Below are 17,787 nucleotides of genomic sequence, written 5' to 3'. Positions count from 1 at the left end.
GCGCGCTCCCGTGGGGGCGGGCGGGGGCGCGGTGGCCGTTGGGGCCGGTAGGGGGAGCCCGGCGGCGCGCGGCGGCGGGGCGAGCCCATCCCTGAGAGCGGCGGGAACGGGGAGCCGGCCCGGCCGTCTTCCGTCAGCGGCCGTGGCAGCCCGGCCTTGCCGGTGGTGACAGAAGGGAAGGGTGCCGGCCACCTCCGCGCCCGGCCCACCTCCGCCCTGCCCAAGGGGCGGCCTGCAGGGCAGTGCCCGCCCGGTCCGCGCAGCTGAGAGCTCGCCGCTTTGCGGGTGGGGTTCTCGGCAGAGCCGAAGGAGAGCGAGCTGCCGTAGCGCGGGTGGCTGGAAGTCGGGGGTGGAGGAACGTCGCTGTCAAGTGCGGCGGTGTGCTCCGCCAGCTCGTCGTGCGGAAGAGCATCCTGGGGGACAGCAGCTCCCAGGCAGATCGGGCATGGCCTGGAGGCAGAGCTTTCTGTGGTGCGTGCGGAGAGAGGAAGGGCTTGGAAAGTCCTGGGAGCAGAGCCTGCTTCTGCTGTCTGATCCTTCTAGTATCGGTACTCCTCCCAAGTCACCCCGCCCAGGAGACCTTGGCTTTCTAGTTAGCCGTGCTGCCGTAAGAGATGGGATTCAGCTTCCAAAATAATACGAATTGAAAGCTAGTGTTCTGAGTACAGGCCAACTAACGGATGTGTTCTTTAATTCACGTTATTGATGGGAAAGAAACCAAGATCTGACAGGTGTAAAGGCTTCACGTACATATACAGATGTTAAAAAATGATGACTTTGGGGAAAAACAGGGTCTGCAGCCATGTGAGGTGTGATCTGAAAGCCTTGTTGATAGAACAGCTACTCACCAGCTGACTAGATCGCAGGGAGAGGTCTGCTTGCAAGATACACAGCTAGAATAGTAAAGCAGATGGAAGAGGATGCCAGTGAGCTTCCTGCCTTGGCCAGTGGATTCAAGGAAACAAAGGAGTCCTTGGAGGTTTGCGCCAATTCAGAATTTACTAACAACTGCAGCGAGGGCTTTTATGGTAAGATTTAGGAAGAAGATCAAAGGATTGCAAATTTCTGAGGAAGTAATCTGTGTCGGTGTGCGGTAGGGCTAGCTGGAGAACTTGGGAAAGCATGGACATAAACAAGAGCTTTCCACCCTTACTTGTGATGCATAGAGAGAAGACATTGAATATCTTCAGTCAAATAATGGGAAGGCTCAGTAGTTCAGAGAGGAAGACTCTGTGGGAGAAGGTTCCTCATAACGCATATGGATTTCTGTGTAAGTAGGTAGAAAGATGAACTTTGTCAGCTGACTTGAATGCTCGGTCCGTGAGAAAACATTTCAATTTACAGAGGAGCTGAGGATATGCAGAACAGGCCAACTTTGTCTTCCCCTCTGTCTTGCTGACCTGTAGAGAAATTGTAGTTCTCTGTTCCTGTCAGAGAAAGAGGTTTGGTTCTGTGGGGTTGAAAAACTATTGTAATAGACTGGGAAGGTGAAAAAGACTTCAGAGAGTGATAGCTTATTGAAGTGAAACTAAGTTTTCCTGATAGGATTGACTGGTCTAAACGAAAGAAACTCGTGTGCATAGCTGTGGCTATAAGTGTCCATAACTGTACACAAAAACATAGGGTGATGTTCATCCAGCTCAGCGTCTTGTCCGTGACTGCTAGCAGAAGCGTCTAGTGTACACTTGGCTTCTGGCCATCTGCCATTTAGGTACTTCCCGAGTCAAAGGTTGAATGCTCATTGTTGTGATTCCCAGCCCCAATGAAAATTTTCTTCCTTGAGCTCAACTTAAGTGCTCTATGAACCCATTTATATTTTTGGCGTGCAATGAGTTCTGCAGTTTAGGAACCATGCTGTGCAAAACAGTACTTCCTTCTCCACTCTGTTCGTTGCTTATCATTCTGTGCATCTCTTAACATGTCTTAACCTCAGTTGTTTCTCTCTAAGGTCATGTCCCCTTCTGTGGCATCCTCGTTCTGCTATCCTTGCTGCTGTTCTCTTTCGTTTCTACTTCTACTGTATCCTTTTTGAGAAGGGACCAAGCTTGCATCCAGTGTTCAAGCTGTGAGTGTCCTATAGATTTATACACAGTTATAGTATGAGTCCTGTTTATTTCTCTTTTCCTTTTTCATGTTTGCTCTTTTGAGCCGTGAACCTGACACTACAAAAGAACTGGCCTCGATGACTTCCTCAGCGGGAATAGATAGGTAGCACCCACCACTACAAAAGGGAAGGATTCCTTCCCTTCCACCCCACCCTCATTGCAGTATTTTACTTTGCATTTATCAAATATCTGCTTTCACTGCCATTTAATTCAGTCATTTAATATTACGAAAATCTCCTGCAGCACCTTCCTGCCAGTTTTTGTTTTTACAGTCCTGAATGATTTTTTCTCACCAGGAAACTTAGCATGTACCCGGGAAGACTGCATCATCCGTCCCTTTACACACACACGGGGGTTACTCCTCATTCCAACCTTTGTGCACACAAGTTCTGGTAATTGCTGTAGTTTCATGCAATTTTCTCAGTACAGAAATTGGACTTGGTGGCTTATAGTTTGTTGGATTATCTCCATGGCCTTTTTAAAGATTGGTATCAGACTTGCCATCCTTATTTCTTTGATACTGAGACCATTTTGATGAGCAGGTTGCACATCACAGTTCATAGTTTAGCATCTTCATCCCTCAGCTGATAAAAATCTCTTGGGTGAATCCCATCTGATCCTGATGAGGAATAGTGACTCATTTTATGCATTTCATTTCATATCTCTTACTAACACTTCACTGTGAGACAGTTCTCTTCACTTGTACCCCATCAGTAAAGGTTCTTGTCTGGGAACTTCTCCAAGATCCCATGTAGAGATGCAAAGAATTAATTTAGCTTTTCTCCTATAGCCTCCTTCCTTGAGGCTTTTGTATGTGGTGCTCATCCGTTGACCTCAGACTGATCAGCAGATTTTCTGTTTCTGATGTACTGGCAAAAGTTGTATTTGTTCATTTTTGGGATGAAGTTTATGGTTAGAAATGATCACGCCTAAAATTGTGCCTTAAATTGAGGGATGGTTTGCTGGGTCCTAATCCACAGTCAAATAGACCTGTGGTGCTTCTGTCCAGGTGGTCTTTTTTGTTCAGCATGCTCCTAATAACAAACTGCTGAAGATAGCAGAGCAAAAAGAAGAAGCATGGTTAGAAAGAGAAAGCTGCCTCTTCTTTTCCTAAAAAATTCAGAAATGTAAGCCACTCTTGGATAATGTAGTTACTGGAATAATGGATGTAGAATTGCAGAAATGGACTTCAGAGCAATAAAAAGTTTCCCCAATGACTGAGATAGCAAAAAAATTGTGTGACTCGTATGTGGCTAATGCAGCCCTCTGAAATTATTCTATGCAAATTAAAAAGTTTCTGGTCACAGCAGGAAAGCTAACAGTTTAGAAGATGGAGTACTTTATAGGAAGTGGGATGGGCACAAGCATCAGTTGACAAAGGGGATTCTAAAGTCATGATGATTTTAAAACAGATTGCCATTTCATGGTAGCAAAAAACTGAGAAATCTGAGAAAAAGATGGGGGTAAACTACTCCTGTGGCAGGAATTGTAGTAAATGTGCTGCAAAAGAGGGTTTCTGTAACTGCACAGGGTGCTATATTTTGTGGGCATGTGAGTGTGTTGGATATTCTTGGACTCAAAACTTCTGTAATGAAGAAGCAAGAGTATGTGATACTAGTGCAGACTCAAATACGTGAGTTCTCAGTCAGATTTGGTTTCTGAAATGGATCACATTACACTCAAGGAGGAAGGTTGGGGCCTCAGCTACCTCAGTGGGTCTGGGTGGGTCAGATTCCGCAAGAGATACATCACTGCAGCACAGTCTTGTGGTGTAAAGGGAAGGGTTCAGTTTTCTGCCTTTGCAGAACAGCTCCTCTGGGACCAGGCTGAGCGTATTCCATTTCTTTTAGATGGCTTGTAGAATAGCTATTAAATGGTCAATAAAAGCATAAAATATACCCGTCATTCTTTATGTTCAGGTTTGAGTAAGAACCTCAGTAAAAATCATGCTTTGAGTTCCTAAAGAGGGATAAAGAGATTGGGGCTATACTTAAATTACAGACTCTCAGTCTCCTTGTCTAACTCTGTCCTGTTGGCTCATAAATGCTAATACAGATGCACGGATTCCAAACTAAAAGTGACACAGACAATCTAGCTTGGCAGGTAACCCTTTGCAAATACAAATAAACCTTTACAAATTATTTGACTGTTAGGATGCAATTGTTTTAGTATTTAAATGAACACCAGCCTTTGATAAATTGTAATTGTTGCTGGAAAATTAGATCCATGACCAAAGGAGCACGTTCAGTTTGATTTGATTTGATTTCCTGAGCTAAGGGAAAGGCCGTGTCATTTAACTGTAGAAGTTGTTTCTCCTTCTTTCCTTATTAAAATTTATTATGTTATTGTTTGCTATTGTATTTTAGATGACAGCCAAGGAACATGAACTGCATGGTGGGCACTAGAAAAAAGACTACTAATGAAGGAGCAATAGAAAAAGACAGCATTTGGAAGGAGAAAGAAAAAGTGGCAAAGAAGACGTATTAAATTGACTTGATCTGGAGCAAGTATTTGAGTTTCTTCTAGCAAAGAGGCTGAATACGTAGGAAACAACTCCCACCAGCATATCTCTTATCCCACATTTCATTTGGGACAGACACAGTGGGAAGAAATTAAATCACACCTTAAAGTCAAAGGGGAAATTAAAGCACTTCCAGATTGTTCTGTTTATTCTCATGAGACCTCTCTTGTACACAAATTCCCTTCCATAATCACTTAAGTGACCTATCCCATCTACAGTGTATTTTAAATACCAACATATCAGAAAGAGGAAGGAGTAGGTGCATTTTGTATGCATCTCTTCATGTGTATCTTTCTCATGACTATTGCATGTTTTTCTTCCGAGTTCATCTCTTCAATTCAAAACACAAGATGGGACCACCAATGCAGAAACTGATTTTGTTATTCCTGGAGTAATCAACAATGTTGGCAGGCTAACAATGCCTAAAAGCCTTCCTGAGTAACTGTATGAGAACGCATCTTCACTTGTTAGTCAGACCTCAAAGATGCCAAGGGATTCTTGGATACAGCTTGAAGAGCACTTAAGAAACACCAAAAATATCATAGCATGAATGGCTTCATAAGTGCTGAATGCTCGGTGGCTTAGAAGTAAACATGTTCGTTGCTGAATTCTTTAACTACTGTGAATTTTAGTGATACCTCTGCATTTTAAGCCAGTTTTCAAATGGTGGATGCTCGCATATGTAAATTAATGTTTGTCCACTCACTTGGTTTCTTGAGTGTTAGACACTTCCAGAAGAGATGGTGCTTTGGCCCCAATTAAAATCAATGGTGAAACTCCATCAGGGTCATATTGGCACATAAAAGCAGCATACAGTATGGCTATTTGCATATATATCTTTATGTAGACCCTTCTTCTGACTGGGAAACCCTTCCCTGATAACTCTGAAATATTTTTTTCCTCAAAAAATGATTTGAAGCAAAATAATATTTTCATTTGTCCTTTTTTCTTACTGTTTAATCAGGCAGGGATTTTTTAAAAATCCATCTGTAATTCTAAAATAGCTGAGCACGTGTTTTGTGTGAAAACATTCAGTATATGCATTGCTCGGGAACTCTTCACTGTGAACTTTAATTTGAGCACTCAGCATTTATAATTTGAGCTATGCAATCGCACATCTGACTCAAATGGCACTATTTCCATTCCCTGGCTTGATGACTTGATTTATGCTTTATGTTCCTGTTTTCATCCAAAATCAATTTCAGTTGAATCTTCACCTATGCAGATAAAATTGCAGGAGGAAGGACTTTATGCTTAAGCTACAAATTTGAAATCCACCTTCTGAAAGAGTATTCAATAATTCAGAGCTGATTAGAGAGCTCTTGTCCAGGAAATGGGAGATTCAGGTTCTCTTTCTTCCTCTGCCTCTAGAGTTTTAAACTCCAGCCTAGGCTATGGCTATTAGGAGCAGAGGGGAGTGTTCACCTCCTCTGGCTGAAGTTACTTTGCTTTGTTTACAGGGATTAAAGATTCACTGCAAGGGAAAGGGAGCAAAAGCAGGCTCTGATGGTTTTAGTGAGAGTGTGCTTGGTGAGATGCAGGACGGTGGTCTGTGTTCTGGTCCTGCTCCGGGAACAAGGCAAGCATGTGCTCAATGACAATCGGATATAAAACCATAAAAATACATGTGTGTAGGGACTGGAAATCTGTTGTCCCTCTTGCCCGTTTAAACTCCCAGCCATTAGGAGAGTCACTTCTTTCCATTCTTTCCCTGTAGAAAGATAATTTCAGAAATTTAGTAAGGAAGGTCTCTTTCTTTCATATGTATATAATTGTATATGTACGCACTTATTCATGTATAAACATACACACATATTTAAATATTAAACCAAAAGTTTCTCATTAGAAATCTATTTCAGATGGGGAAGAAGTAGGTTAGAGTATCTGCTGATGTGACACTTTTCCACGTTGACATTTGACCAGAAAGATGCTTGGAAAAGCTAATTTTTAATGTGCTTTCAGGACCTGATACAATCCTTTTGTGCAAGAAGGCAAAATGTCAGTAGTATTTTTAGGGTCATTACTGAGCATTGTGGTGTAGTGATATATATAGACCAGGCAAAGAGAGAACCTCAAACTGCAAAGACCCATTTATAAAAGTATCTTTAAAAATAGTTGACGATTTTGTTTTCCTCCAGCAGTGGTGCAGCTCCACTGATTTGTATCCTCAGGGTTCTGCGTCACTGGTTTTCTCATGTTCCCATATGTTTCAAACACACAGTGAACTCTTTGCTTTCCAACTACCTACAAAGTTTCTCTTGTGCCCGACTCTTTATTGCCTTCTAAGTATGCTGCACGTCCTCAAAGTGTCTTGTTATTCATCCCATCTCCTGTTTTATGCTGAAAGCTTTTAAATACATTTTAATGATGCATAACAGCAATATAATGAGCCTAATAGCATGCTATTGATTTTCATTTGAAACACTGACATTTGAACATTTCAATAGCCTTTTAACAGTGTGTATATTTAATGTGATTCAAAGACAAGGCAAATGCAACACAGTATCTGTCTACTAAAAAAACTCCACAAGTCTCCCCACCTCACCCGCAATCTGTTTGTTGCCATCAGCCACATTAGAAGTGCATAATTTTCAATGTCTTAAAACAAGCAAGCCATAATCCTTGGTACAAGAAAATAAAAGGGAAAGACACAAAATCGCTGTATCCAGATGCAGCTTTGCTTATCTGCCCTGGTCACGATGAAGATATTAATGATCCAGATCCAGTCAGTGCTGTCAGAGAATGCAACGTTAGCTCCATAGCGACGTAAATTGCCCAAGGATGCCCTCTAGATAGGAGATAGCTGAGTTATGGGACACCCTAACTCAGGCTAAGTGGGTGGACTAAGAAACACAAAAAAGAAAAATGAAACCAGCAAACATACACATCAACATAAAATAACAGTTCCCTTTTGATGAATAACTCAGTAGTTGCATCCTATGGAGAGTGAAGTTTTCAGGAGAGGTTTCTGAGAAGTCAATGAGCAGGATGTGAAGCAGCCATACAGTGCCCTGACTAGCCTGCATGTGTGGCTAGTCAGACATAAAACTAACAGCAGCATTGCCAGGCTGCACCAGCCATGTATTTTCCTTGTGTTATAAGTAAAGACCTTCTTTTGCCAGTGCTGTGACATGTTTTTTCAGGGAGTGTTTATAACAAACGAATACAAGTCAAGTTTACCTCAAGTATTAACCTTACCCTTCTGCCTTTTCACAGCATCACTCATATTCTTTACAGATCAATTGTCTGTATGGCAACGTAAATGTGCATGACACTATCAAGATATTAGGAAATACAGTTTCTGCCCTATGGGTTGATTGAACATAAGGTAATACAGAGAGAGAGAGAAAAACAAAGGACCAGGGAAACAAGGAAGACATGCTTTTGTAAGGTCTTCAGTTTGCTTGCTTTCCCAATGTGCAGCTGCTGGTTTGTAACCACATCAACCAAGAGGGATCATCTGACAAGTCATGACTCAGACTTTATTGCAGTTGAGTATAATTAGACAGGGTTTTTGATTTTGAGCTTAAAAAAACCCCCATCTGCTTTGATTACCATTTTGTTCATATTTTTTCCAGTCTCTGTGCTTTGCTTTCAAGATCATGAGAGTATTTCGGAGAATATGTAAGTGATTAGTGTAAGTGAATAGTGTAAGTCTAAGATGCTTTTTGAATTAGTAGTAGTTCCCAGTGTGCAAGTTAGGCTAAAATTAAGATACACGATTCTCAGAGGTTACCTAAGAAATTCAAAGCTATTTAACAAATAAAGTACCTAAGACAAGCATGGGCACATGTTTTGTGATTAAAATGTAAGTAAAGTTCTACTTTTTCCTATATCAGAAACTCTGACTTCTAACTACTGACAGAGATGATCAAGAAGACCATCTTCATTTGGTTGACAAATTTGGAAATGGGAAAAATAGTCTATCTTGAATAGATGGTGGTAGTAATGAGTAACTCTGCTGAAAGCAGTAGAGTGGAGCATGGGTTTTAAACCAGTCTGAGAAGAAATCTCAGATGCATATAATTGTAGACAGAAGAAATGGCTGTTATAATTTTTTTTAAGGTAGGACACATGAATGGTCTCCTGGAAGTACCTAATTCTCTTGGGTGACCGTGGAGGGATTATAGAATGATCAGTTCAGATGTCTCATTTTTTACCTCGAAGTTAGGACAGATCAGTCCCATCCCTAAAGCCGTGCTGAATCCCCCGGAGAAGCGAGAATCAAGTCTGAAGCCAAGTTGAGGCTAAGTCCTAGTGAGAGCCCCAGTTACACCTGCAGGCAAGATATATGTTCCTTTTCTTATCTTCCAACGGTGTACTGTATCTGTTTTTCCCAGACTGTGCTGGTCTTCCATATTTTAAACTTAAATTCTTCAGGACGAGGACTGCCTCTAGTGACATGTTTACATAGTCTTTAGTGCAGGGATTGCTGGGACTGCAAAGTATCCCTGTAATGGAAATTCTAGCATGTCTCAGGAAGAAGGGACTTCCGTGCATAGGCCATTGAAGCAAAAACTAAAAGGTAGTGCAAAAGCAAAGGAGATGGACGATACAGCCACTTCTATTCTGCCAGCCCACTATGAGGGAAGTCCCCCTCGGCTCCTGCTGTATGAACCTTTCTCCTGTTAAGTATGACTATAAAAGCCCAAGTCGCAATGCTGCCTGTTCAATGAAACCGAAAGGTAGTAAATTCAAATCTTGTTAACAAAAAGCATTTTATATACAGCGTGCATAAAATGAACTTACTGCCACAGACTGTCACCGAGGCCAAGGTTGTAAGGAGGCATATGACATTTTCAAAGATAACAAAAATATCTAGTATAAGTGCTTCTTCAGCTTACACAATCTATTAATGATGGATGAGACCCTTTTGGGGAGTATTTCCTCTGAAGTAGCTAGTCTTGGTCACTGTCAGACAGGAATCTCTAGACCACAAATCCGATCAAATATAGCAATTTCCGTGTTGCTCCCTTACACCTGTGAGAGTCTGCTGACTTCAAAGTGCATGAAGGATTTGGTCTAAAGCACATCATCCATCATCAGTGCAGAAGTGCATTCATTCTGTGGCAGTGTGAAAAATTGCCCAACGGGCAGTTGGTTTGCAGGCCAACAATGTATACACATGGGTAACGTGGCGTTGGTGTACAAGAGCCTGCGTTCGTTGCTGTGCTGTCGTCTGTCTAAAAGGATCCCAGGTTTTGAAATTCACGCACCTCCTGCTCTTCCTTTTAATTCTCCACTCAAAATCCAGTGCAAACTTCCTCTCCCATCCTGACTATTTATAAGTATACATAGAAACAAATGTTTTGTAAAGATGTGAGAGACATTCTGCTTTATTCCCAGGGGTAAATAAAGCCTTTTATTTTTAGCCCAGTTTCCTAAGGAAACGAGACTGATGCAATCACATTGTCTATTTGTCTGTCTATCAAATCAGCCCCCTTCCCTGCCCCCATCAACTTCTGACCATTAATCTTTCCAGCCAGATCTGACAGAGAGGCAAAATTCTTTCAAAAGTGTTAAATGCACGGAAGTTTTATGAAAAAGAGTGCCTGGGCCAGAGGAGAGACCTTACCAGTTCCCCCACTGGAGAAGTCCTGGTTGAATTCAGCGGGTCGGCAGCGACATGCTGGCAAGTCACCTTGTGGGTGGCTGTAACCCTGCCATCATGTACACTGTCTCCCGAAGGTGCAAGAACAAGAGGGACTGGGGTGGCAGTTCAGAGGTGCTTCTGGAGGGGCTCTCCTGGGTACTTGGCAGTAGTTCTGGGGTGGAGAGAGAGAGGTGGCACAGGGGAAGGGAAGGAGCGGGGTTGCTGGACACGTGGGAGGCAGGCGTCAGAGCACTCTTTGGGGTTTTTCTTTATATCCCAAAGTGACTGAATTTTAAGGTCACGTTCTGGGGAGCTTCTCAGTGGTGGCTCAAGGAACAGGGTGGAAAAGAAATGCAAAGCCAGTGCTAGAGAAGTGGTCATCACTGTCTTTGCCATTACCTGACAGATGTTTTCTGGGTAATTCCTGTCATGGAGAATAATTATGGACTGGAGAAATAGGGGCAGGTTCACATCTAACCAGTCATTTAATAAACCCTTTGCAAGTGCATCTGCTGCCTCAAATGGAGAGTGCAGATTTGCCCCCATATTAAGTTGTGGGCAGTCTCTGAGTTTTTCCGGTGTCACTGTTGGGAGACTTTTACCTGCTGAACATACCAAGTATATTTGGACCAAGGCAGAAGCCCAGCCTGTCCCCTGGCTGCCTGACCACCTGCCTGTTCCACTGTAAGGTACGGTCCTGAGCAGCATGTGTGTTTCTGTGTTGGAGGGAAGGATATAGCATAATTATTTATTTACTCTACCTGTGTTTGCAGTGATGTCTGGAAAATAGTTCAGATGCCTGGAAAATAGTCTTAAGATAATGCTAATATTATAAGCCTACTGAACATGAGTTCATATTTCCACTGTGACATATATATTCTCTTATATTTCAGCAGCACAGCATTGTCCCCAGTGACCTGTGTTTTAAGTCTCAGTGGCAATGGAAGTGCGTAAACACCTTGGAGATGTATAGCATGATGCCACATTATGGGAGAAGGGCACACAGCTAAAAGGAAAAGCAGATTTGTTTTTCAGAGAGCTTCTCCAACTTAGTCTTACATCTGCCAATGCCTTCCTAACATCCTTATTGTGATGTTTGAGAATTTTTTTAATGGAGAAATTGGTAAGATCATTTAAGAGACTAAGCTTTCTTTAGTTCTTCCCAGTTCAGTAATATGCTGGTCAGCAGATAATGTTTAAACATCTTTTTAGCAAGGAGATAAGGTCTCTTGTCACAGTTCTGGGAAGCAGCTGCTTCTGTTAGGGAATTCCAACAAGTCAGTACCCTAAAAATGTATTTAAAACAGTACTGGTGATATGCCTTTTCTTCAATTGTCCTACCCCTCCTCATTAAACTTGTGCTACTTGCTTCCCAAATTCTTTCAAGCCTAAATCTGAAGTATCTGAGTGTCTGGAAACTGCTGTCTTGCAGGAGATTTGGAACAGGATAATGGGTGGAGATGAGATAAAAGAGAGACCAAAAAAAGCAGTAGCCCTGTTGTGATGAAAAATGTAAATAAGAAAATTCTCCCCCTTCTCCAACAAAAAAAAGAAGCTTTCTTAGTAGAGGGAACAGAATACAGTTTTCTTCTTGGATAAGATGACAGGGCAGGAATCTGTTGGGGGGGGAATAAAGGTTCCCCTTCTCCTGTAAATGATTAGTGATCTTGGACACAGATCCAAATTATTTTGAATGTGCTTTGCCTTGGAGTGCATGGGAAAGGAAGAAGAGTCAAGAAGTACCTACAGCATGAAACTCTTCCTCTCGCATACACAAATTGTGATGCACACAAGTGCACAAGCATGCCACTTGCAGTATGGAGGTACGAGACCCTGTGGCATCCCTGATTTCTCTTGCTGTCCCTGCCTATCACAGAAGACTGGTGTCCTTAACTGACACCCTCGCAGAAGCTGTGAAGCTGCAGAGTGCTGTGTTAACACAAATGGCACGGAGCACAGTGACATCCGAACAAGTTTGAAGGCTGGGCCATTTTGCCTTCAGCAACTGAAACCGTTCTGCACATATTTAATATATAATTAAACCTTCTTTTCCCATCAGGTGGTCTGACATCAGCATATAACTTTGCATGCCAGGACAGAAGATGGTGAGGTGGGTCAAATAATGTAATAATGGGCAGAAACATCCTATTTGTAAGTATATTACTGGAAATAAACTGAGTCCCTTCTCCAAAGGGGAAACCCTAGGTTTCCTCAGGATCCTTGTTTCAAGCACTATGCATCCTGTGCTTGTGTCTGTAAATGTTTCCCTGTGACCAGCCACCATCTGCAGATCTATGTCCCTGACTGCCAATCATTCTTGTGTTTCTTGCAGAGATCACACCAAGGACACACACATGCAGTCAGTGTAGCTGGAAAAGTGCACTCTCTCCCAGCCAGCTACTATTTCATGTGTATTAGCCACCGGAGCCTGTGGTTTGGCATTCGCAACCACAGCACAAACATCTTACTATCACAGCATTAGCAGTTGTCTAATCAACACGAAAACGGTTACCTAAGCCTGGCATAGCCATCTCCCGATTAGTGGCGATGACCCATTCGTGCACTGGCCCCCCTCCCTGGTTTATTATAGCACCTGTGGGTCAGAGCAAGCTCTTCACAGGGCTTTCACTGTGCAATAACTCTGTAGCTGCTGCTCATCACCCCTACTCTAGATCTTGATGCAGTTTCACAACCCTGTGGCACCAGAGACCTCAGCTGGTGAGGGCTGAGGCAAACAACAGCTGTCTCCCTTCTGCTACGTCAGCAGCACCGTTTCTTTGCCAGGAACTATCACTGTCAAATAAGGGTTAAAAAAAACGCTGCTGAAATGCCCTTCATGGCCAGAGCCTTCTGTGTGCATCCTTCTGAAATAACATCACAGTCCAAAACAGGAACAGCTCATTCACTGCTGCAGGATCCATGCCTGGGCAGCAGCTGGAGAGGACACAAGGGAGAAAATGCTGAATCAGAAGTATTTTATTTTTGGTAGTTTAATAATGGACTAGGAATGTCTGTGAGCAGGAGTTGAGGAAAGAGAAACACATCTTTCCACAGCACACAGTGAAACAGTTCCTTAGGTAGTTCATACCGGTGATGCTTTGAAGTCCTAGCCACTCTCCCAAAACTCCTCGCGTGGACTTGCATATAGAACTGTGAACCAAATGTGTACTTTCGGGCAAGTTTGGTTTGTCTGGGTATCCACGCCCACATATGTAAGCCAGGCTAAATCCTACAGCGAGAAGCGGGCCGAAGTCTAACTTGCCAGAGCTGCAAATGTGTTGCAGAACTGAAAGCGTCAGGTCCTCCAAGTCCTAGGGCTGCTTCTCAGCCAAGAGAAGGGCAAAGCACTAACACGACTAGCTTAATTTCAGTTCCCCCATTAGTTCTTCCCCCCTACTGCTTTCTCCATGTAGGTATACAAAGTGCCTGTATGGATGTAACGTTCCTGTATTTTTGCAGATATGTTGTCTTTAGAAGATGGCATGCCCCAGCAAGCTCCTCGCTTTACAACATCCTTCCTCTGGCCAGAAGGAGTTACTGCAGCTTCCACAGGCCATGCTGGGGCTGAGTAAACTTTATGTCACATTGGCACAAGGTAGATGGGCGGAGAGCTACTATAGGATAGTCTGATAGCATGAAAATGCTTCTGAAAATGCTTTTTTGTTAAGGTCCTGAGTCTTGTTCGTGGAGAACATAAGCACTTCTGAGACAAGCCACTGTGTCCTTCAGAAGACTTAATCTGTACCAAGAATGGATCAACTCGCATACACCTGCCACTGTGAGTACAACCTTGTAAAAAGGAGCACAGTGAAATGTCAATACTGTACTTAGATAAATGGTTTCAAGCAAAAAGTGAGTTTTCTCAGTGCTGTTTATTTATGATCTGAACATTCAGAGCATTTCAAACGTCTACTTGATCAACAAAGGAAGAAACCAACTCTATTTACACAGCCTCGTACCAACCTCCCTGTTCCCAGTAACTCTTAAACCTGTGGCTGATTTCAACCAAAGCAGAGAGAGGGGCAGAGGCCTGGAAGAGATGGAGCTGTACAAGCTCCGTCAGCTGGAAGCTTGCCGGGAGGAAGGGCTCTACCGTGGAGTCCGCCCTCATTTTTGCTCTTCGGTCTCTCAAGTCTAACCAATTTTCATGCTCTCACTTCTTGGCCACTCTGCAGCTCTGTCGGACCAGCCGGCCTCAGCACGGAGGCCTTGGGAGGGAGTCCAGGACCACGCTGGAAGGAGGGGAGAGAGGAGGCATTGCGGGAAGGGGGGACTGAAGCTGTAAAGGCAATGTGGGGATCTGGGGAGGGGGCTACAGGGAGACTATTAGAGTGAGGGAAGGCAGAGAGGAGAGCGGAGGCTGTTACAGGTTTTGCTGGTTCTGCTGCCCGCAAAATCCTCTTCTTTGACTTGTGAAAGGAATGTGAAGGTGCAAGACAATGGGAATTAATAAATAATCAGTGATACTTGGTGCTTTTCAGTTCCAAGTGTTTTATAAACATTAATGAACCTTCATGAGCTGTTGGAGAGGTATTTAAGCTGTATTCTATTTTCATAGATAAGGAGATGAAAGCTCTGGCTTAAGTCCAAAGTTTTCAAAAGCAGAAACTACTTTTAAGAGCTCCCCTTGATGCTCGGCACCAGAACTCCAAAGGGACTGATTTCACAGTTGCCATCATTGTCAGCTATGTGCTGATTACTTCTGCAAAGCTAGGTCTAAACCTGTGCATTCAAAAGCAGCAATAGCTTCTGAAAATTCAGGCTCTGTTGGCTTGTTGGCTTTTCCCAAAGTGTATAAGGAGAGACTGATTTATGAGAGAAACAGATATGTAAAAACATTTTAATTTGTTGCTATTGCACCATGACAAGAATGGAAACAAAGACTTTGCGGGCTTAAGACCCTTACAAAAAGGGCAAAGTAAAACAAGGATTAAAAGAAGAGACTTCCAAGCAAACCCATTCATCTGTGTAAATGGGAAGGGAAGCAGAGCATGTTTTCAAATCTTTCTACATCTCCCATAAAGACTAGGCAGATGGTTTGGGTGCATTTCTGTAAGTGTGTGATGAATATTTTATTCCTGAAAAGAACAGAAAACATGGATGTGTATGTAGTCACCAGCTTCACTGAAGTGAGGGAGAAACAACACAGGTCTTCATGAGAAATCATGTGAATTGGTAGCCCACAGAAGAAAAAAAAAATATTTTTTTTATAGCAGTATAATAAAAAAAGGAAGAGAGATTTATAGTTATTTTCTCCAGAATGATGCATTCCCAATTTTAATTGTTCTGTGGCTATGTTTGTTTCAAAGACTAATGTCCTGTTTGCCTACCTGCAAAAACATGGGTGGTGAAAAAGCTTCCAAATTCTGTAGAAATGGAGGGTGTCACGTTTAAATTAGCCAGCAGCCAAAACAAGAGGAAATCACAGAGCTTTCACACAGAATATAGCAGTCAGGTAGAAGCAGAAATGCAGTACTGATCAAAGAGAGCAGGTTCAAACCCAGTCCTAGCCATGTGCAGCACGGTTCCTACCCGGCAATATCAGCAACGTGCCGAGTACAGTCTCAGCATAACCCTGAGCGTCATAGCAGATCAGGGGGAAGATGTAAGAATCACAACAGAAATGCTCCTTTGGGGATCCCCAGCGCACAAAAATGAATAAAAAATTGCCAGAAAAAATTATCTTAAAGGGTACCTCAAAGGCACTCACATACACATTTTAAAACTTGCCTCCAAGCGCTGACAGCTCTGTGACAATCAGGTTTGTGCTGTGACACAGTTTTGCAGCCGCAGCTCCCCACGGGTGGTTTCAGATCCTCAGGAGGTGAGCAGAAACGGCGGTTCCTCCCTACGCCTTCTGCCGCGCTGCCGTGCCCAGCCCCGGCAGCACCGGCAGCCCCGGCAGCCCCGGCACGCTCACCCCGACGCTGCTCGGGTGCTAATGCGGCGTCAAGCTCTACGGTGGGAGATGCTGACTCCTCCACAGCTGCCAAACAGGTGGGCAGCATTTGCAAAAATGGAAAGCAGCGGAGTTTTGTGCGGCTTCAAGCTGGTCGTAGGGTCCCTGTGTGTGCAGGCTTATGACAAATCCCGTGGAACAGGAGTACGGCACCAGACCCTGCTGTGTATAGGCAGGATGGAAACCATAATAACTTTAATGAGACAATATACTTTCATGTCTTTCTGTTCTGCAACTCTCGTGAGCCTTCAGTCATCTCTGACTGAGAAAAAGGCATGGTTATTTCACGATTTCAAAAAGGTTTCACTGTCTACATGGACGATATTCCAGGGGATGGATGTTCAAAGGAAAAACAGGGTAAGCACCTAAAGGAAATCTTTAAAACAACAAGAACCTCTGGCTCCAAGTGCAGCGAAGCAAAGTGGAAATTCTGCCAGCTTTCTAGGCCATACTTTTAGCGAAGGTGGATTGTACCCAGATCCAGCAAAAGACAGCTATGGTAGAAATACCACTGCCCATCTTCATATGGAAGCAAGATGGGGCACTATAAACAATGCTGGCATACTTTTGGAGGTGGTTTGGGTTTTGTTTTTTTTTTCCCAAAATCACCTGACTATTGTTGAACTCCTGAAGACTTTCTGATCTTGGAAGATGAATTAGAATGGGGATTTTGGATCAGGAAACAGCCCTGGAGGAAGTTGCTGCTAATACTGGCCGCTCCACTTCAGGCTTCCTTTGAGACTGCCTAGCACGAGTGAATGCCAGCAGCTATGCTTTCAGTAGTGTGTTAGTGCAGCAATACCTTTTTCCTATCAAGGTCATTTGCTTTCGCTGCTGAAACACCACTGCTCTACAGAAAATTTCAATTAGAAAACAGGTAGGTCAAAACTTCCATTCAGGAAGTTTTGTCCTCTCTGCTCTGGGCTTTTCACCTTGTCACAGGTTGAAGAGCCCTTGCACCTTTACCTCTGATTCTACCACCTTTGTTCCTGGCACTGCTAATTTGTACAGTTGTTCAAGATCCTGTATCACCGCATTTAATTCGTTACATTCAAAAAGGTATCATCAAATCCCCTGGCTGCCTCCTTCATTCTCCTTAAAGAGTGCCAATGCATTTTAGGAGGCCAGCTCTTCCATTCCCACTGCACTATAGTGACTATGCCATGCCAAAAATAAATGGTATTCTTGGAATGCAGTTTCTTATATCGGGCTGGGCATTCTTCTCCTTTTGTACCAGTATAATTTTAGTGTCTCATTTCAGTGCCAAACTGGATGATATATAAAAGTCCTGAGTGGATGGGGTCTATCCATAGCTATGTCTTTGAGAACGAAAACACCTGTGAGATGAGGCGTCGGGCCCCTGGAGGATGGACAAGGAGGGCAATAGGAGAAGTACCTTCTTCTTTCCATGATACCAGAAGTCATCAACAGCATCTCCTCTCAGCTTCCCGGGGTCATCACCGACGGGGCTGGACAAGCTGTGATGAAGAGAGGTCTTCTGCACCTACTGAAGGTGGAGAGGAAAGCAGGCGTGACTCAACTCTGGTAGACTGCAGAAGCATTATTAAGCATTGTAGGGGGGTGTCAAGTGATTGGCAGGCAAGTCGGC

The 17,787-nt window shown here is 43.4% G+C and overlaps 1 long non-coding RNA gene across 1 annotated transcript; it reads left to right on the top strand.

Annotated features, from left to right (window-relative positions):
- Positions 1-447: 447 nt before the first annotated feature.
- LOC142420447 (uncharacterized) lies at positions 448-9,966 on the top strand. The gene is made up of 3 exons (XR_012778743.1): positions 448-1,028; positions 1,167-1,270; positions 4,472-9,966. It is a non-coding gene; the product is annotated as an uncharacterized LOC142420447 (long non-coding RNA).
- The last annotated feature ends 7,821 nt before the right edge of the window (positions 9,967-17,787 follow it).

This window comes from Mycteria americana, chromosome 1 (assembly GCF_035582795.1).
Source record: "Mycteria americana isolate JAX WOST 10 ecotype Jacksonville Zoo and Gardens chromosome 1, USCA_MyAme_1.0, whole genome shotgun sequence".
Taxonomy (NCBI): domain Eukaryota; kingdom Metazoa; phylum Chordata; class Aves; order Ciconiiformes; family Ciconiidae; genus Mycteria; species Mycteria americana.
The sequence above is the reverse complement of the archived record's forward strand: the minus strand, read 5'-3'. Positions and strand labels throughout refer to the sequence as shown.